Source organism: Apteryx mantelli, chromosome 8 (assembly GCF_036417845.1).
Source record: "Apteryx mantelli isolate bAptMan1 chromosome 8, bAptMan1.hap1, whole genome shotgun sequence".
NCBI lineage: Eukaryota > Metazoa > Chordata > Aves > Apterygiformes > Apterygidae > Apteryx > Apteryx mantelli.
Genome location: NC_089985.1, coordinates 30,056,668 through 30,077,906, shown reverse-complemented (window position 1 = coordinate 30,077,906; position 21,239 = coordinate 30,056,668). Strand labels below are relative to the sequence as shown.

The following is a 21,239-nucleotide window of genomic DNA, read 5'->3' as shown; positions in this document are numbered from 1 at the left end:
TCTGCAGCAGTGATAGTTTATGCTGGCCTAAATTATATGTAAAATGATGTCCTAACATAAAGGATATGGCTTTGTGCCTAGTTTGAATTTAAAAGGTTTCTTAGGGTAAAAAGTATATCAATGCTATGGCCAAACACACTGCATGGTTTGGTTGCTGTGTTCTGCACCGGCCGCGTAAAGCAGCTGTAAATTCAGGTAGCTGCTTTGCATTACTGGTGGGGCCCTGCATGGCCAGCGCTCGGGTGAATCTGGGATATGCTTTGCTGCATCAGAGACATGAAAGGAAAGAGAACCTTTGTGCCAGAGTGATTTATCTCCATCCTCTGATTTTCCTTTCTCTGAACAGGGAAGTAACCCCTCCCTGTAGCAACAGTTGCAATTCCCCCATCCCAACCCTGGCAACAAGAGGACAAAATACCCTCTTCTCCCATGTTCTCCTGTAATTTTGCATGCTAGCCTCTTTCCCAGTTCCCCACAGGATGCAGAGCTTAATCCTTCCCCTCCTGTGCAGGCTGGAGGCACTAAAAGGTGCTGGAGGGGTAAAGGAGGGAGAAGGGAGCTACTTGTAGGTGAGCACAGAGGCTATGGAGGTGGAAAGGGGACACCTGCAGCGCTTGGGAGAGGCTGGGCTGGAGTAAGGTCCCTCACCCAGGGGACTTGGGCTGAGGATGGGGAAGGGAATAGAAAGTCACAGGGATACAGCAGCTGGGCACCTCACTTGTCATCCTCCTCACCCCCAGAAACTGTCCTACAGGCCCTTCCAATCACATTGTGACATCTCCAGCTTGCTACTCGTAGCCTTCCCCCAAATCCCAAAAGCCCAGCTGCCTCCTCCCAGCCCTCCTCTGTCCCACCCACAAACCTGCTCCAACTGCTACAAGGGCAAATCTGCCAGCAAAGCTGAGAAGCCTTCAGCTGGCTTCAGCTTCAGGTTGATCTCCCACATCCTTTTGGAACTTGTTCTGGCAGTTCGTATTGGTGTTAAAAATGTGTATCTTAATTTCTAGTTTGAGTTTGTCCAGTTTCATCCTTATCAGTTCTTGTTATGCCTCCCTAATTTGCTAGAGAGCCCTTTAATATTGAAAGACTCAAGATAGGCAGAGATCTCGCAAGAGCTAGATTCTTCGTGTCTCAGGAAACTCTACAGCATCTGCTCTTTGCAGAAAAGCTTTCACTTTTTCAGTATTCCTTTTATAAGAGGATCCAGCTGCAAGTTTATAGCTGAACTTTTTTTTTCTTTCCTCCCCACAATGGGCAAATCTGAGGGGCAGAGTCATGTTGCTGAAGCTGGAGTGTCTGCCTAGAACTTTTTCCAGGTGCAGGGATTTTAGCAGATGTTTTTGTATTGTCCAGACTAGACAAAAAGCTGTTCAAATTAAAAATTCAGCTCTGAAGCCAGGAAATAGATGTCCAGATGGGCAGTAAGATGCCTAGAAAAACCTCTTACGGCTGTCAGGGAAGCGTTCAGATCATACTGTGGTACCCATGGGTAGTGCTGCTCTGTCTCTCAGGCTCTCGCTGTCTTTTCCCACACATCCCCATGGGACACAGCGAGGTGAGGAAGACTTTGAGGGAAAGCAGGCCATGCAGATGAGGAAGAGGTCCCTCAAAGTCTTCTTGGGGTGCCTCCTCATTCAACATGTCACTCAAATCTTATGTTTCACAAGTGCATGATGAAACGTGCTGTGACAGTCTAAATGAAAATGCTATAAAATAAAGATGAGTTTGTACTGCATTGGCTTAAAGACTGCATCAGTCTTTCAAATGGCATTTAATATTGCCATTTTGACTCTATAGATAAAGCTTTGTCATGCTACCATCATAAACGTCACCTTTCAGCTTTTACCACAAGGTTATGCTTGGCAGAGACAGCCCAGCCAAGAAGCAAGTAATTCTTTCAAAATCTGAGGATACATAACCCCTCTGAAAATAATTTGTATGTAGAAAAAACACACATTAGTGGAATTTGTTGTTTGTATAACCCAAGAACAGTTTTAATTAAACAATAAATCTAAGAAGCAATTAGGCAAAAAAGGGTTGAGGCAGAATTGGTATTTTGAGAGAAAGCTGAGCTATTGCAGTTTAAAAATCAGCCAGTCTGCATGTTCAGCAAGTATCTGCCACAGCACCTGTGGAAAAGCCACAGTGTGGTGTTGCATAAATAGATGCCTATCAGGCGAGAAGCTCCATGGGTAGATATGTAATTATACAACTTAAAAAAAAAAAGCATAATATTTATACTGCAGCCTGGATTGGCTTCAATCATGTGCATAATACATTTATTTGAAAACATCCTAATTAGGTGTTTACCTGACAGAAGGAGCCATTACAATCACCCTGGCACATAAACCCGTTTTATAAATCTGCCTGCTTTTGCCTTTACCCAAGAGACCTAAACAAACTACACATTTATGTTTATTTATATAAATCTGTGAAATAAATAAATAATAGTATTCTTAAAGGATATCATAAAAACATTTTGGACTTCTTTTTCTTTGTCCTACATTTTTGTAAAGCATTTTTTCTTAGAGCTTTTCAGAACAGAGATGTTGCATTTTATATGCATGGAAAAAATGCATTCTTAACACTCTGGAAATAATAACAAACTCCTTGAAAGATTTAAATTAGTTTGTTCCCTGAATTAAATGTCCCATCTGCTTCATTTCCCTCCCCAGGCCTCCTCTTGTCACCCCCCTGTGCGCATGCACTTTTTTTTTTTTTTTTTTTTTGGAGTTGCTTATGAATTGCAGAAAATACACAGCTATTTCAGCCTGGGAGGGTTGTTTTGTGAAAAAGCAGGTTTAGGGTTTCTGTTGGGTGCTGAGCACACACATCTTAGCTTGTTACGGTAGGAAGAGGGAGACTGGCGTGGTCTGAGCCTTGCGCGGTGTTGCACGCATTGCTGCAGGGTTGCTCCTGAGGCCTCGACTGCGCAGTCAGTGGTGTTGTAACAGGGTCACTTGCAACTGCTGGAGTTAGAGAAACACTGGGGTTTTTTGTGTGTTTGTTTTAAACTAAGAGCATTGAAGCATTTGGGAGAAAGAAAAACAAATATTAAGAATTCTAACAACTTTCCAAACAGTCATAAGGGGGAAGTGTGGTGAATCTGGGGCTGGGCGACCTTGACAATGCCTTTCCAAATAATGCTGATCGCCTAATATACTAGCAAAGCTAAAGCAAATTCTAATTTAAGGCTGGCTCCATCCTTTACTCACAGGATTCTTTCTCACTCACTCTTTTTTTTGGAGAGAATACCCCAGTCATATTTAAAAATGGCATGGCAACCTTAGCTGAACATCCTCTTCTCCCTTCTTAGAGAAAAAATACTGAATGTAAATATTTTCAGACTTGATGTTTTGTTTAATATTTTTCTATAACTCATCCTAATCACTAGCTTACATTTTAGACATTTATAACTAAAATGTATTCATTTAAATTTTCTCTTCCTTTTATGAAATATCTTATTTTAAAATTAAAAAAAAGGAGACATGGCTCTTCTTTCTGGTTTGCATGTCCTGTCAGCCTGATTACACAATCTGTTATAATTACACTGAGCTCTGCAGACCTTAAGGGAGCCATGTTATACAGTAGAATGACTGCTAATTGCTATGGGTAAAACCTTGAGCCCATTGAAGTCGATAGCAAAATTTCTACTAATTTCATAGAGAGAATTTCTGGGGCTATTTTCAGAATTATAAACATCAATATTGTTTAATATACTTACTTAACTGTAAGGAAAACCAAATCCATTATTAATACTATATAGAGGCTAATAAACTCAGTTTCTTGAATACTTAAGTTACCTGAAAATTTAAAATCTTTAGGTCGTAAGTATTAAAAAAACCAAAAAACCAAAAACCACAGAACTTCTTAATTTAAACTGACTGAGCTATTTCCTTCTAACACAGTTTGTTATGCCTCTGTAAAATTTGTGATGGAAAGCTATGTGACAGTCTGTGGGGTTTTCTTTTGCCAAAGCGAAATGCAAAATGGCAGAATGGATTTGCTGAAAGGCTTAAAAATGTCATCGGGGCTAAGATTTGAGATCCAAAAGAATTTCTAAGGAAATTGCGAGCAACTTAAAGGTGATTGAGATGTAGAACAAGTTTCAGTCATAATAGCTGTCTTCCAGCACCGTCACATGAAGGATGGCACCACGCGTTGGAAGTTAGCAACAGCCTGTCCACTTTCTCAGGAAGCCGCTGCTCATCTCCACATCTTCCAGCATTTCCTAGCTCTGCATTTGCCTTTCTGATTTCTGTGCGTTTCCTGGTGTTCCTGCTTTAGATTACAGCCATTAGAAATTTCCAACCTCCTGCTTGGCTCGGTTTCTGAGCCTTTTCAGAGCCCTGTCCATCTACCTTGATCCCACTGTTTATCTCCTGCATGGACAGCAATTTGATGTGTACTGTATCCCTTCCATATGGCTTCCTTAAGTCTAAATTTAGCCTTCCCCAAGCTAATTTCCATAACTGATTAATTTACCAAACTGTGTACACTATTTTTTAGTACAATAGGGAAAATTTTAGAGAAGAATTGAAAATCAGATCTATGGTCAGAACTGGGAGAAAGAGCTCTCTCCACTCCAAACTGATTTTTGTCTTTCTTTTCAATTTCATTTTTATTTCAAATTATCATTTGATTTGAGAAGTAGTTTTTAACCACAGGCCAAATAAATTTAAGAATCAATATAGAGGAAACCAAAATTCTGACTAATCTTCATCAGTTTTTAAAACGAGAATCAGTCAGGATGTAACTAGAAAGCTATGCCTAGCAATTAATTTCTGAAACCATCTTTTTGTAAGTGTATTTGGAATGAAAACAATCTTAGCAGTAATATTGGTCTATTACTAGAAATGATGAAATTGTAAAAGCACAGTTTTATAAATCATCATCCTCTGTATTCAGGGGAAAAGACAGATGACATTGTCATGTTAAATGATGGTGAGACATAATTAACTCCCAGTGATTGTGGAAGGCATTGCATAGCACCATTTTTAAATCAGTAGCTTGGATAATTTGCATCTGAGAATTTTGCAGGAGCCAGCCAGAAAGCTATCTGGATCATTACTGTTAATTTTCAAAAAGTTTTGGAACTCAGAAAAGTTCAGGGATCTGTTAAAAAAAAAACAAACAACAAAAACTAATATTGATCCAGTATCTAAGAAGAGACAATCGTAGGGCTTTCATCCTGACAACTAGCCCCTGCAAAATAGTGAAATGACTGATACAGCAGTCTGGTGAAGAATTAAAGCTGGCAAATACAGCCAACGTCCATTGAATTTATGGGAAATACCAAGCTAATTTGATATATTTTTGTGTAGCTGACAAATTTAATTAGAAAAGGTAATAGTGTATTAATACTCTCTACAGCTAGACTTCTGTTAGACATTGACTAATACCAAACATTCTCCTTAATTAATTAGAAACATATAAGTAAATGTGCTAAAGATTAAATGAATTCAATGGTAGCTCCTTGACAGTTTTGAAACAGGTTTGGCAGTGTAATGGTAAATGAGGAATGCTCATAATAGCAGATATGACTGAAAGGTCCTGAGGAATCAGCTCCTGGCCCTGCACAATTTGAAAGTTTTAGCACTGAAGAAAGAAGAAAATATAAGTTGTTAATCATTAAGTTTGTGGATGGCACAAAAATTGTGGAAATACTGTAACATGGAAAGCCATGGTAATAGATGAAAGAAGACAGCCTGCACCAAAGGCTTGTCTTGGCAAAGTGCCTTATTCACGCTATGCTCTAAAATAGCATTCGCATTCTCTATCAAAAGCTAAGAATATACCAGAAACCATAAGCTTACACTTGATACTTTTTATAATAGATATGTAGAAGGTTATACAGTTTGTAGAAATCTAAGAATGGGTATTCAGTCATTCGGGCCAGGGAAGAATTAGCTAGAGCTGTAATACAGTGGTACTTTTAGGCTTCTAAGAGAAAAATTTCAACTACAAGATTGTGTTGCATAGCCACAGATGTGCCTATCTTTCATTAATTTGTCTAATCCCATTTGGAGCCTACTTACACTCTGCAGTATCTTGTGGCAATGAGTTCCACAATTTTAAATATGTATTTTATATATATATATTAAAAATATATATATATAAACAAAAGGAGGTATTTTTCCACACTATATATATATTCCACACTCTCCCTCTATATATATAGCATGGAAAAATACCTCCTTTTGTTGGTTTTACACCTGTGACCCATTTCAGCTGGGAGCTGTCAGGTCCTCTGTTGCAAGAAATAGCAAATAGCTTATCTTTGATCATTTTCTCTGAATCATTTATGATTTTATAGACTTCCCTCATATCTCCTCAGCCCTATCTTTCACAGGGTATGTAATCCTAATCTCTCCTTGCATGGCATTTGTTCCTAAATCCTGTTGTGCTTCCTGCCTTCACAGGGCCAGCAGTGATTGTAGGGGTCACACCAGAAGTCCACCTAGACCACATGGTGGACAACAGCAGGTACCTTCCTAGTATATTATCCCCACTTCCGCCAGTCACAACACCAGGTTTTCCTAAGGTTTGCTTTCCTCATGCCCCCTACTTCTTGTACTGAATGAGGCATTGGACAGTAAGTTCCTATTCAACTTTTCCAGACTGTTCAGGATTTTATGAGCTTTTATTACGGTTATGTCATTCCAGGTTAAGAGTCCTAATCTATTTAGCCTTTCCCATGTGGAAACTGCTCTGGTTCTTGAACTATTTCTTGCTACTGCCCTCTGTTCCTTCTCAGTTCCACTCTGCTCTTCCAGACAAGGGGACCAGAAGAGCACCCAGCACGCATGATGCCTGGGTTTGTATGGCGACCTCATGCTGGTTACTGCTGCGGTCCGTCTTCCTTCCTCAGTAGTTCTACTTGCTTTTCTGATTTCTCTTGAGCACTGAGAAGACATTTCCATAGATTTCTGTGATAACCTCAAAATCTTTTCTGTGTGGTAAGTCAGCTCTGAGCCCAACATGTTTACCTGACATCAGATTTGTGTCCTCTCATGTACATCACTTTACAGCTATCAACATGCATTTTAGTGACTTTTTGTTGTCCAGTCATTCCAAGTTGTAAGATGCTTTTCATATCTTCAGAGTTCTTGTCCTTTTACCCTGAATAACTACTGTCAAATTTAGTCATTTCACTGTTCAACCTCTTTTCCAGATTTCTGGTAAATATGTTGATAGCACAGGCTTTTGTACCTCTTCCACTGTTTTAATATGGTCAAGTAGGGAGGGAAGGAAGCTGAAAGAGAAAAGGAGGAACCGGTACTGGGTACAGTATTCAAGACATGGCTGTAAAGTGGATTTAGAGGGTGACATAATGATGTTATTAATTTTGCTCTCTACTCTTAGTAGTTCCTAATATTACATTTGCTTTTTAGACTGATGCTGAGCAGCAAGGTGATGTTTGCAAGAGAACCATCTGCAGTGACTTCACTATCTCTTTCCTAGGACTAACTGTTAATTTAGAGTCCATTTTTTTAGTACAGTTAAGGTTACTTTTTTCCCCTGTGTATTATTTTGCAGCTATGAACAGAGTTTCATCTGCTATTTTAAAACTCAGTCACTTAGTATTATGAGATCATTCTCCACTTTTTGCAATCAGCTTTAGTTGTGTTTAGCTTCATTTCAGTAACTTGAATAATTTTGTATCATCTTCAGACTTCGTCATCTCACTATTCACCCTCTATTTTCAGATTTTTAAATATGTCTCAAGAAACCTGCACACCCGAGACAGAGCTAGGGAACCCAGCAAATGGTATTTGCCAGCCTGCTTAGGGTAAGTGGGTGGTGAAGGAAGAAAGCAAGCACTCAAGTTGCCAGTTTCCTGCTTTGGGGAAGAAGGTCCCTCCAACTGGCATGAGCCAGTGCTCTGCCTGCCAGGAGCAGAAGACTGTTACCCCACAGCTACCCTTCGAACATCACAGGTTATAAACAGCAAAGAGTCATCTACTAAGTGAGCCAGACTGCTGTGTGTAACGCAGGAACAGCCAAACAATATCTGTTTTAGTATGAGCAATAGTAAACTCATTTACCTAAAAACAGAGTGAGGGCTACAATTATAGAACGAGGACTTTGGAAGCAGCACCTCTGTGAAGGAGTTGTGAGTCTTGGCAGAGGAGCACTTGCACATGAGCTGCCAGCATTGTTCTGGGCCAAAGAGCTGGGAAATTCTTGAGTACCAGGTGCTGGCCAGGAGATCCCGTTACCTCTGTACTTGGCAGTGATGTGGCCACGCCTGGGCTACAGTGTCCAGTTCTGGTGCCCACACCACAAGGTTATTACTAAATCAGAATGGTTTTGGAGTCTTGTTAAGGGATCAGAAATGCCTTCTAATAACAGTTGAGGAATTGAATCTGTAACTTTAAAAAGATGGTGTTACGGGTTACCTGGGCATCACTGAAGAGTCCTAGAATGAGTGACAAAAACTTGATAGCTCTGCAGCTAAGCAGACAAAGTTATAACAGCATTCAATGGCTATAGGCTGAAACCTCAAGAAATTTAGAGAAATAAGGTATCTGCTCAAATTCAAATAAGTTCAGTTGTAAGTTTTCTGCTACACATTTCATTCTTCCCTATACAATATTCCAAAGATGAAGAAGGTCTGCCTAGTCAGAAGCACCGCTTTTTTAGCTAAGTCTCAGCAGGGTCATAATCCCTGCTGGAGGGCTGTGAGCCTTGAAAGGAGGTATGTATGACACTGATGAGAAGCAAAGATAGCTGTAGAGACTCAAGCTGCCATGAGTGTATGGTGGCATTTGGCTTTTGTTGTCTGAAGAGTTAGGTACAGGGAATGTCTAGAAAATTTGCTGTTTGCACTGGCTGACAAGAGTCCTGCAAATACAATGGATGAAAGATAAGAAACTGGGACTTCCTGGGCATTTTCACAGCAGTTGCCCAAAGCCTGACCTTGGTGCATGCAGCACAGAATGGAGAGCACCACAAAGCAGGAGAGGATCATGGAGCTGCAGAGACTACCTGATTAAAAAAGGAGTTTGCAAGGCAAGAAGGCAGCACAGCAGCCAGAGGAATGCTGCAGGGCTGGGGCAAGGCCCCCAGTAGCAGGGCACAGTTGTAAGCAGCCTTAGAGATACCAGTTGTAAAGGTCTGTGGTGCAAGGTAATTCAGTATTTCCAAGTGAGGAGATTTGCCTTCTGAATGGCTGCAGCTTGCATCCAAGCCCTCCACCTCTTTCCTTCTCCTTCCCTGCTCTTCCCCCATCCAGAAGATCTCCAACATGGGGCCACCTTCTTCCAAGCTCTGCTCCCACCTACCCCTGGCACCTGTTAAAGTAGAGGAGTCCATCAGGAGCTCTCCTGGAGGCAGGCAGGGTCCCATCCATACCTTCCATCTGCCCATCCCTTCCATGAGATCCACCAGGATTTCAGAGCAGCATGCACAAGCAGAGAGCAGAAAGTGTCCAGCAATTCTGGGCAGGTTCCTCTTCCCTTTTGGAGACAAATAGGAACATCTCCACACCTTCCTCACAGTGACTGCTGGAGGGGATGGCAACCAGCACCACAGCAGCTGGTCCTGTCCTGGGAGAGGCCCAGAGAAGCATAGAGATAAGCAGGGGCAGAAGTGACCTGGAAGTCAGTGGCAGATTTAATTGCTTGACGGAGGCTACCTCACTTTGAACGATGACAGCACTGAGAACACTAAGCAGGAGCAGATTTAGGAGACTTACAGTCAGGCCAGCACATAAAGGGTGCAAGACCACAGCGGTTGAGCCAAGAGGTGTTGGTGACAAAGAAGTCTGCAAAGGCTAAGGAAGAGCATGCAGGAAATTGCTACATGGGTTTTCAAGAGCCCTGGCATACCTCTCTGCCATGGTGTCAGGTCACAGCAGCATTTTCAGCACTCCAGCCACAAAGAAGTCACTGAGCAGAAGCAGCCAAGCGTGAGGGAGGTTTGTCAGACACAGAGCTTTAGGAGGCATCTGATCAACCTTACCAAGGGGCAAGCAATAGCTGTAAAGACCTACAAACCACCCACCAGAGGGGTGGGGTGGCTGCTGGGCTTTTATAGCCTGCTTAGACACACCTGGGTTAGGCACCTGGGTGTTCTGGGAGTCCCCATTAGCACCCTTCTGCATATTTGTACCAGCATTAAAAAACCTGTCCCTCATGGCCTGAGGCTGCTATTTGACACCACAGGCTGAACACATTGTGTTGGTATCATGTTACTTTTCAGGGCTGCAGTCAGTGTAGGGCAAACTGTTCATCTGTAAGTCTGTGAAGCCTACAAAACCCAAAATGGGAGGCTATTTGGTTTGGATGATCTGAGAGCATATGAACGTGAATTCTGGGCTGAAATCAAATGGAAGAAACTTATATCGATAATAATGAAGTATTCATTATTGGGTGCGTCCCCAAAGCCAATGCTGCAAAGGAGAGCGTGCTGTAGGGAGCACCTCACAGGCAATAGTGTGTATTGGCGAAGAGTCAGGCTGGTCACCAAAGAGCTTCAAATTGGGTCTCTGCTCACTAGCTCCTGCCAGTCCCTGATCGAGTGTCCTCTGAGGTCAAAGTAGGGTTGTCTCAGGCTCCTACCAAAGACCCTCCAAGAGGTGGTTTTGCAGATGTTGCGTTCTGAAATGCCTCTTCACCACTGTGGGGCAGCACTGGATACTGGATTTGTCCTCACTGGCAGTGCCAGCCAGATTATACTTTGGTTTTATGGAAGTGGTGGCAGGACCCAAGGTGCTGCGCTCACACTTCCCTACCTGGCAGGGACGGGTGTTAGTGCTTGGCAGATCTTGCTGGAGTCATTCTCCTCCCTTTCCCTGCCAGCGGAAGCTGCGACAGCACCCAGCAGTAGTTAACGCCCACAGGGGCAGTTCCCAGTGGAGAGGGCATACCGCGAATGCGAGCAGCAGCCAAATTTCCCATCCCCGGTGGGAGCAGGGAGAGCCCTGTGCTATTGCTGCTTCCCAAGCTGCTGCCCACGGGGTGGAGGAGAAGACTCCCCTCTCCAGGGCTACCAGCAGTGCTTTTTGCAACAACAAACACACAAATCCTTCAGCTCTCAGCAGTGTTTCTGCTCTGAGAACACAGCGTTGGATGTTATTTTGTTGGCAAGCCAGAACTTCAAACTTTTCTCCTACTTTTATCTGCCAGCAATTAGCGCTGTGTGAGTAGCAGCCTCGGTGCGCGTGTCATAGGCTGCTCCTTGCAGTGCTGTCACCTGCCATTGCGCTCCCATGCTCTGGCTTCACGTGCCGCAGGGAGCCCAGTTCACTGCCCAAAAGCGCTTGCTGCTACCAGCACTTCTTATATTGAGCCTCATCTTTTCCTCTTTAACCTCAAGCTCCTTGTCCTACCATCTTCTGAGATTACAAATTAATTCCCTTCCTTCATTTATATTGTTACCTTGAAGGTATTTATAGACTAAGACCGCATCCCCTCTGACTCTTGCCATTTCTAATTTACAAAACTTTAGTTCCTTCAGTCTTTCATAACCATGTGCTTTATTCCTGGTATTGTTCCTCTTCCTTACCTCTATTTCTCGAAATCTTTGAGGGATATTTCCTGTATTATAAAAACAGAATGACTCGCACTCAGGCGAATGGACAAGCAATATGAAATGCTGCCCACACATCCGCTGCTCGGGTCATTCTCCCCATGAGGTGGCAAGGACGAAGAGCCACGTGCAAGAGGAACCGATGCACAACCAGCAGGTGCTCTGGCATGATGGGGACAGCAGTGGGATGAGGAGCAGGGGGAATGAGGCAGCAGCAGTCCCAGCATTCCCGACAGGGTCATGCAGGAGCATGCGCTAGTGTGTTCGCTGCCGTGCACAGCTCTTCCCTGCTGCAGGTGGTGAATGGCATCAGCTCTGTGCATAACTCTTAAGCTGCAAGATCATATGACGTTAGCTTGGCTCCCACCTATTAGCCTTGATCTCAGTGCTTTCCAGGTATCTGAGCTATTTGTTTTTTTCTCTGTAGGGTTACTGCTTGCTGTTTCTGGGTGCTGTATCTCATCTCGTTGCATTCAGCCCACGAGCTGTATTGTTTCCAGGCTGCTTTGGATGCATCCTAGTTCGTGCTTGGTGCCCTTTGGTGAAGCTGATGTTACTGATGCTACTTCTTTCTCTGTCTAATGAAACTTTAAATACAGGTGCTGGTTCTGGCTCCTGTGGTAACGTCACTAAAATTGCTCCCATTCTGGAGTTTCATTTTTATGGTTACTCTCTGAGTTTGTGACTCATCAACCAATTTCTAGCCCACACCAAATTCTTTATATCTATAGAGCTTTTATCTAGTTCTAAAGAAAACTTTATTATAACACTACAACAAAAACTACTCTGAGTAGACTGGCCACGTGGGAGACTGAGAAGCTGGTTGCATAATAAGGACAATCTTTTCAAAAAGGGAAGACAATTTGCTGCGACAAATAGGGATAGAGTGGGTCAGAGCCAGTGAATTCACACCTCTACAACCTCCTGAATATCCCTTTGGGGTGAAGAGAGCATACAGCTGGGCTCTTTGCAGCAACCGATTACAAAGCAGCTCTGATTACTGCAGAGGTCCCAAAAATGCAAATTGCTTGTAAGGCTCAAGGTGCATCCCACATCAGCTTCCTCATTACCGTATTTCCATGCACGTGACTTGCAAGCTCTTTGTGATTCATCCCTGGCGTGAGTTATGTGCAGCAAGGAGTTAGGCAAAGGGAAATTGCCCCATCCTCAGTAATCTTAATGCCACAGATCCCCCCCCACTTGCTCTCCAGATCCTACCAGCTCTCTCATATCTTCTACCTTTCCCAGAACACAGAGAGTTGGGGGGGGGATTGCAGCCTCTTCCCGGAGAGGGAGGGAGCTGTGCTGCAGCCCAGCAGGTTACTTGGGAATGCAGGCTATGGAAATTCGTGTTTTCAAGGAACTGCACTTGAGAAGACTGCGGGTTATTTGAGGAGTTAGAGGTAGAGGTTGAAAACAAGAGGTAAGGTTAGCTTACCCTGCTCCCCGCTGACACCAACTCCCTTCGTATTTTGGGAAAAAAGAGTCCATGTGCAGACGCAAAGGTGGAGTGCAGACATCCACTCCTAACACACTGGAAGGACTGAAACAAGGCTGTGTATGTAGGGAAAAAATGAATACCATCAGCAAACTGCTTTGCCTGTGAGTTCTCTGCAGGTTTTGGAGCCCCTGGGCAGAGCCCATAGGCTCTGCAAAGCAGTAACAAGGAGAAAGCAGGAAGGGAAGAGACAAGAGGGATGAGAAAAAATGGTTTGAAACTTGTCTGCCAGAGAGATGTGGGCAGGTGGTGGGTAGACTCCTGCACAGCCTTCACAACCTTGCTGATGATGGGAGGCCCGTTTGGCCTTTCCCAGGCCCCAGAGAGCTCCTGAGATGAAGGGAAGATTATTTTTCAAGATTCTCTTCAGAGATTTCTTTTAAAATTCTCAGGCGCACTGTGTCTGGGCCTGCAGATTTACAATATGTAGGTTGAGTTTTGTCAGATACTCTTTTACCATCTCTGTGTTTATCCTTTGCTCTTGGCCTCTCCAGCTGCTCTCTCATAAATCCTCTGCTTCCTGCACAAGAATCCCCAATTTCTTCATTATCATTACTGAAACTAAGTGAAAATAGTTCTCTCAAACCCATACCAGCCTGGAGTCAGCCCAACGGAGCCTTCAGTTGCTGCAGGACTCGGATTTATTCCCTGATTCCTCTGCCCTTCTGTTCTTGTTTTTAAATAAAAATATTAATGCACAAACACTGCAGTGTGACTAGAGCAAAGCTGTCCACGTGGAAGATGTTTAAAACACAGTTCAAGAATGTTAACGGTAATGTTATATATTATAAGTATAGATCATTTTGGTACCTGCTCATCTTCAAGTGAATCTGCTGTGTTCATATTCTTGACAGATCAATGAATAGGTCATGGTTCTGCCTGTATTTATGGACTGCTTTCTTATTTCTTGTATCTTAACTCTCTTTTTTTGTTCCTGGATTGGTTTTTTTTTGCTTTTCTAACTATGCATTTCTTGACTGTCATTTTATACCTGTGGGTTATCCATGAATTGCTAATGGGTGAGCTGTGTTCACCAGTGCACCACTCGCAGGGTAATACAACATGCATGACATCCTCCCAGTAGTCCATTGCCACAAGTGACGAAACCATCTGGCAGCCAGTTACAACTAGTTGGCGACAGGACAAAGGAGCTGGCGCCAACACACTGGCTTTGTCTTGCAAGTGAATGGATGAAGGTGGCACCAACACCTCTCGGGCAGAGGGGAAATCAGATATGCTATTGCTGAGCACTCGTGACGTCCTCCCACCTTCTTGGAGATGGAGAGCCCGCCAGTCCTGCTTGCCGCTGTTCGCCAGCAAAATGCCTATGAAAACTCTATGTGTTTCTCTGTTCTACAGGAGCTTGCTCTTCACTTGGAAACAATAGTGATTCTGAAGCTTAACGGGGAGAGCTTGACATTATTAACTATTTCCTGTTGATCCTGTGGGCTTGATTCAGCAGGATGCTGAGCCACAGGACAGAAAGGCAGCAGAGAATTTGACCTACACGTCCAGCATAGGTATGTCAGGAATCCAGAGCCATTTAAGACGCTTGCATATGTATTTTGCTGTGGGAAAGATTTGGTGCATAGCAGCTCCCAAAGCTGAGCCTTTTATTGAACCCATATGTATGGAGTGCTGGCCTACAGCACTTGGAATCCCAAATGTAGATGCTGAAAACAACAGTTGTATATTGCTGTGGTTCTGGAGATCACAAAGTGCTCTACAGAAGGGAACAGCCCAGTCTGCACATGCCATGCCTCCACTGAAACTGGAGCAGGGCTGTTCCCCCAGGACATCCTCCAGCGCTTTCTCTCGTGGATTTAAGCAATTGCAGGGTTTCTTTAGGAAGGAATATTCTGCAGCCTATTTTAATCCCTTTTGCTGTGGTAGATCTGACAGGACAAGGCTTGTGCTAGACAGGCACTGCAGAGTATCCTCCTTAGATAGCCAGACTCGGTGTTTTGCACTTCACTGTGCCTCGCACTCCCAGTCAAGCGCAGGCTGAGATCCCAAATAACACTGTTTTCGGTGGGGGCATGGCTCCGTCACAGCACTCAAAGTATAATCCACTTCAGTGCCAAATATCTGTCTGGGTTTCCCAAGACAAGACCACACGTGGCTCCCTCCAGGTCCGTAACGGTGTGTTTTCAGACGGTCCTGCAAAGAAGGGGCAGCTGTGAGCCCACGGCTTGCTTCAAGGGTCTTCATCATCACGGCTTTAAGCCTTCCCAGTGCTTTCTTGTCTGCCTGTGTAATGCCAGGCAATTTCAGGCTGCAGCAGTCCTCTCCTGAGGAAATACTGGTCATAGATTTAGGAATAGATATTGCCAAATAGTATATTGTTTTCATAAATCTCTGTAGATCTGCTTTATATCCTGGAGGCTAGACATTCTAATTATTGCTTCTATTTTATCTAAATTGGCAACAAAGCCATCCTAGCTCGGCTTAGAGTCAGTACAGGTAATTCTGCTAGACCAAATTTTGACCTTTTAAAGTTCATTCTGAAGTGTCGTCTTTACTCTCTGCAGCACTTGCCTAGATCTTCAGTTCTGCTTTTGCAGAATTCTAGCCCAATTTAAAATAGCAGTCACCATAGCTTCAATACGTCGTACCTTAAAGATGTAGGCAATTACTGTGTGAAATATCTCAGGAGCAGGACTAATATCAAAGGGCATTCTCATACCCTTATAACATCCAAATAGCATATTAAAGATCTTGTTGAAGTTAGATTTAAGCTTGTCTCTTCACAGTTTATTTGCTGAAGCAAATGCCCTTCATTTCACAGTGATTTTTTTTTTTTTCCTTCTGAGAACCTACCTGTCATACAGTGGTTTCACAGAATAGCGTTCATGTGTCACAGCTGTATTTAAATAATGTAAACCAAAGTATCTCCCTCCTTAAGCTGGTTTCTCAATGACAGGGACAGAATTAGCTCCATCTGAAATTTCTTATCCTTTCAATTACTCCCAGATTTTCTGTATTATGTTACATTTTTACTTCACCCATTAGAAGCGGGATTTTTTTTGTTGTGGAGATACCACTGAAGTAACTGATCTTTTGAATTTAATGTGGTATTCCTTTTCGAGACAGTCTCAGCCCAGCCAGATATCTGAGAATCCTCCTAGTCTGGACCTATTATAACAAATGCTGTTCCTGTTTTGCAGCTGAATTTTTTTTTAATGTAAATGACATTTTGTGCACCAACCTTTAAACTAAAGTGGGGCTTGACTGTCGCAAAGAGTGTGGAGTGGCACGGGGTGAATATCTCCCTGTATGTCATTCTGTGGCATTTACAGCAAAAATATTTCTAATTTCACAATTAGGAGAGGTTCTCAAGTGGTGCATCTGGATATAATTGTTCGAAATGCATTACCTGGTGCTTGCTTAAAGACAAATGGTGTTATGTGTTATTATTCTTTTTTATATCCTAGATGTGAAGCAACCTTTGCTCTAAGTTCCTCATTAATTAACTATAATACCCTGTGCTGCTTGGGAACGCCGATTTCCAAAGTATTTTTTGCCCTTCCTGGTCCCAAGCAAAGTCCACGCTCCGTCCCGCCAATGCAGATAGCATCCACCTCTCGGGAGGCAGCTACAGCTCTCGCCCCCAAAGCCCTCGCGCCAGCGCACACTGAACAGCACCGCTGCTTGGGAAAAGCTGGCTTAGCATAACTCTGTCCAATGCTCCAGTTTCAAGGATACTTTTCCAAACCCACCTTTTCAGAAGTATTCACCACTTCTGGCTGGTTTCTTCTGGGGGAAAAAAACCAGCAAGTTTATATTCTACAAGGTTTCAGAGAAGGGCATTAAAACATGATGCAACTGCAAATAAGATAGCTCCAAATATGTGTTATTTTGGGTGGACGGAGGCATGGCTTTTTGACGCTTGGCGCAGCTGCTGACTTTCAGTGGATGTACACCCTTTTCTCTGTTTGTGCCCTGGAAAGTTTCACTGCTCATGTTGAGCGGTTTTTGCCCCTCTGAGAGGGCTTGCTCTGCTGTTATTCACTACACGTGCAGCCTTTTTCTCTGCCTTCGCTGCCAGAAGACACCCTGGCATGACTATGTCACTACCAGAAAGAATTATTTTCTGCTTCATTTGTGGCATATTTGACTAAATGTGAAACGATTTTTGCCTTGCTTTTTCAACAAAACTTAGCAAATAGGGATTCTTGTCTGTTAGAAAATGTCTTCTTTCTGCTTTCTTTTCTTCACTTTTAGCTTTTTGTTTTTGAAATGATGCAGAGTAAATAGCTGCTTGTTCTGCAGGGAGGGATTTAGCGCCCTGCATGTACTTGCCGCTGCCAGCCTCTTTATCCGCTCATCTTCAGGCGCAAGCTGTGTATCACACAGCCCTTCAGCCGACCCTCTGCCCAGGCTGAATTTCTCCCCAAATGTCTCTGGCTCAGGTTCAGGTTATGGCAGTTTCTCACAGCATTTTGTAATTCATTTACTTAATTACATTCTACATACAAGGCTGGCTGTTACTAATGAATCACTAAGTTTTCAAAAATCCTATGTTTGAGCTTTAAGATTTAAGCCCGTCACATGTGCATCCACTGATCTGCGTTGCGATTAATTATGAATAAAAATGAGATCTTTTCCTTCTAAATAACATTTTTCTCCTTTAACTACAGAGCCTCACGTGTGCACTGTGACCTGCACCGAATCTTTGGCCTCATGCGAAAGCACTCCAAGTCCACAACAGCGACTGCTGCCCTGGGGGGCTGGATGGCAGCTCTTGGCCTCACGGCCAGTCTGGGGGATGTGCTGCACAGCCAGCGGCAGATTTCGGTCAGTCCCCACGGCTCCTGCGGTTACTGTCCCACAGATGCGGGAGCAATGGCAAACATCTCCAACTGCTCCTCGCTCTCACTCCCCTTTGCTGAGCGTTCGCCGTGCAAGTTCCCCGGTGCAGGTGGGCGTTCGACTTCACTCTGGCTTTGCTTCAACGCAGCCTCTGCTGCCGGGAGACTTGGTGAGCACAGTCAGGCCGGGCTGGGGGGGAGGAAATCACGTCCTGCTTCTCGAACCTTCTCAGCCTCCTTTTTTGCCATATCCCGGATTTTGCTAATTCTGCTTCTCTTGCATGTCTGCCTATGCTTTTGGGAAGGCGTTACTCCTTCCTGCAGCTGCCCCTGTCAAGGCCCCTCTCCATGCGGCTCTGCACTGGTATTTCAGTCGCACAGCGTCCCACCAGCTCCCTGCAATGCCAACTAAATCACAACCATCTTCATGCATGAGAACCTCTCATCCCTCCTGCCTATTCCCTTGGTTTTCAGCCTCAGTGCAGAGACAGCTCTGACATATTTTGCTTATTCCCTCTCTAATTCTTTTTCTAAGTTTCCTATTCTCATCACAGACTCATTTCCCTGCCTGTGCAGGCTCAGAAACCCTCATGCAGAGTCCTAACTTGCTAAAACACCTCCCCTGGCCTCTTCCTGCTCAGAGCCGTGGTGTACAGGCACTCAACAGGGAGATTTTTCTAGCAAAGGAGATGTTCTCATTACCCAAAATGGCTCTGCAGTGCAACCCCAGTGACTTCCTTCACGCCTGGGCTCTAGCTATTGCCCAAACAAAGACAAATGGAAAAGCGATTTTATGAAAAATTCCAAACTTGTTTCCATTTTGCTTGGTTTCAAAGAAAGCTATTCTTTAATTTGCTTCAGTTTTCAAAATCTGAATCTGAATACTTTCTGCTCATCCTCCCTCTTTTTTGTCCATCCTCATTTTGTACATCCAAATGTTCATGGATTTTCCTTCCACTCTTCACTTTTGCTTCTTTGAAAAAAAAAATCTGTTTTTCTTATTCTAGCATTCCAGATCACCAGAATTAGTGCTTCTTTTTTTCCTCTTGTCACTTTTCCAAAGTTGAGGAAGTTTGGCCTGGTTCCAGATAGAAAAGGAAAAGTCACAAGGCAGTCCCCACCCACCATCCTTCTGCTCCGCTCTGGAGCAGGAACAAGCGAAGGGAAGAGATGGGAGAAGAGGGTGGGGAAATAACACACCAAACTTCCAAACTTTTTGATTTCAACAAAATACAGACCTTTTCTTAAAAAAAAAAAAGAAAAGAAAAAACAAGGAAAAAACATCACTTCTGAACCACAGCATTTTTTCACCAAAATGAGACCCTTTAGCCTCTTTGGCTGCAGCCTCCCAGCTGGGAGCAATGTGCATGGTGGGGAGCTGTTGCTTGCATGCTCGTGTTGCTCAGTTTACTGGCAGCAGGTTGGCAGGACAAGTCCTACCAACGTGTAAGTGCCAAGAGAGGGTGCAGCACCTTGCTTGCCTGCCGGTGGATGAAGGACTCTTCCCTGACCATGGCGCTGCGTCCTCTCCTCATGTCCGGCCCGCTGCCCCTTCCCGTGCCAGCTGGGTGACTGCCAACCGCGTTGCACTTGTGTTTTGGTCCGTGCCCTTTTACAGCCCCTCTTGCAGAGGGGGACACACAGTGAGCAAGGTGAGGGGGAGGAGGTTGGAGCCGGGAAGGGAAGAGCAGGTGCCAGCAGGTGATGGTCCTGATGTACGGGCACTGGCATCCGTCATTTTGGGCTGAGCGGGGGTGTTCTGGTATGAACCTCCCTGCTGGCCCAGCAGGGCCACACAGGGAGCAGGAAAGAGGAGCAACGGCAGGAGCAAGCTACAGGTCAAGGTGAAACTCTTTTTCCTTGTTGTGTCGATGCAAATTCACCGGCACAGGAATCAAAGAGCCTGGTGCACAATCTAGGAAGGGCAATTAAGGAAGTCAGGGCTATGATGACCTCTGCCTGCTTCTCAGCCCAGGTGGGGTATCTGTGCATTCTCCAAACTTTGTCAGCCCTGGAGAAGGCTGGCAGGGATGCTGGGGAGGACTCAGGAGCCCGGGAGCCTGAGCAGTGCCGGGCACAGCATCTCCGGGGACTGCCAACACTGTTCCCTCCTCGCCCTGCCAGCAGCTCCACTGCAATGCCTGTGCTTTCTGGCCGCTATTAATAGTGGATCACGGTCCCGCTCTCTCTCTGTATGAGCATGCACCATGCTATATAGCGCACGTATGAGACTACTGGCTTTGCCAGCAAGCTGGATCCCCATGGGGGATTTTGTTTGGGGTCTGTTGTCTTGAATCAGGCAGCAGCTCCCTCTCCATCTTTGTCTTGTACAGGCCACCGCAGGTACCAGGGAGGAACGGCCAACCCTGCCGTCTGGAGCAGGAACAGGTGCCCTTTCAGCAGCAAGGGCTCAGGCGCTCGGGGCTTGCTGAGCACGGACATGGCCCCGACCAGTGGGCCCGGAGACCTGCAGTGCGTCTTGGCCAGCTGCAAGCTGGAGTAAAATAAAGTCCAGTATCATATCGGATTGGCATGAGGCAATCAGGAACATGCATCATGGGTTTTAATTAGCTGAAAGAATCTCAGTCCTCCAGAGACAAACCAGAAACAGCTTTGTTCACACAGCGAACAAGTGGCCGCCGCTGCCCGAGGTCCTTGAGGTGACATGAATGGGTGAGCTGTGTCTGGACCATGCTTGTGTGGCCTCTGCCCCACCACCTGACCCAGGGCCAGCTCCTTCCCGTCTGCCAAATGCACTGGCCTCATAGAGGGTTTGGGAGGTCACAACTCCCAGGCTGGCGTGAAGCCGGAGGCTGGGTGATAAACATTGCTGCAATGTAGCGGTGAAAGTGCCATGAACACCTTGAGGCCAGCACGGGCATCCTGTTGTCCCCTCTCCCGAGCACAACGGTGCTGTGGAGCCTCTCCCAGAATCTGGATTTGTGTATCTCCCATAAGTGGATTTGCTGCCTTCCCTAGCCAGCTCTTCCAGCATTACTGCTCTCCTGCCAGGATCTTTTATCTTTTTCCCAGAATGAATTTTTCTAACTAACTTCTGCATTCAGCTTTGAGCTCTTGTTGTGCACTTCTCTGCAAGAGTGAGACCAACGAACTGTCAAGAACTCTTCTTGCAGAGACCAGGGCATCTCTCAATCTTCTCTTCTGCAAGCTGAACAGTTTGTACACTTCCAGTCTCATACCAGAGCTTGTTTTCTGATGCCTGGATTGTACATTTGGCTTTCCCTTGCAGAATTTCTGTGTCCTTTTTAATTCTGGACACCCACCTTGGAAATAACATCGCAGTGGTAGTTTCAGCAGTGCCATGAGCAGAGGTGAGATTGCTCCCCTACTTCTGTTTGATATTTTTGCTTTGTAAATTCGGGGAAGGTGTTAGC

The 21,239-nt window shown here is 44.6% G+C and overlaps 1 long non-coding RNA gene across 1 annotated transcript in view; it reads left to right on the top strand.

Annotated features, from left to right (window-relative positions):
- The window catches only part of LOC136992515 (uncharacterized), a 29,201-nt gene extending 8,820 nt beyond the window's left edge, over positions 1–20,381 (top strand). The window contains exons 2-4 of the long non-coding RNA XR_010884801.1: positions 14,393–14,553; positions 17,674–18,014; positions 20,178–20,381. This is a non-coding gene — a long non-coding RNA (uncharacterized lncRNA). The remainder of the gene's footprint in view (positions 1–14,392; positions 14,554–17,673; positions 18,015–20,177) is intronic.
- Positions 20,382–21,239: the final 858 nt, after the last annotated feature.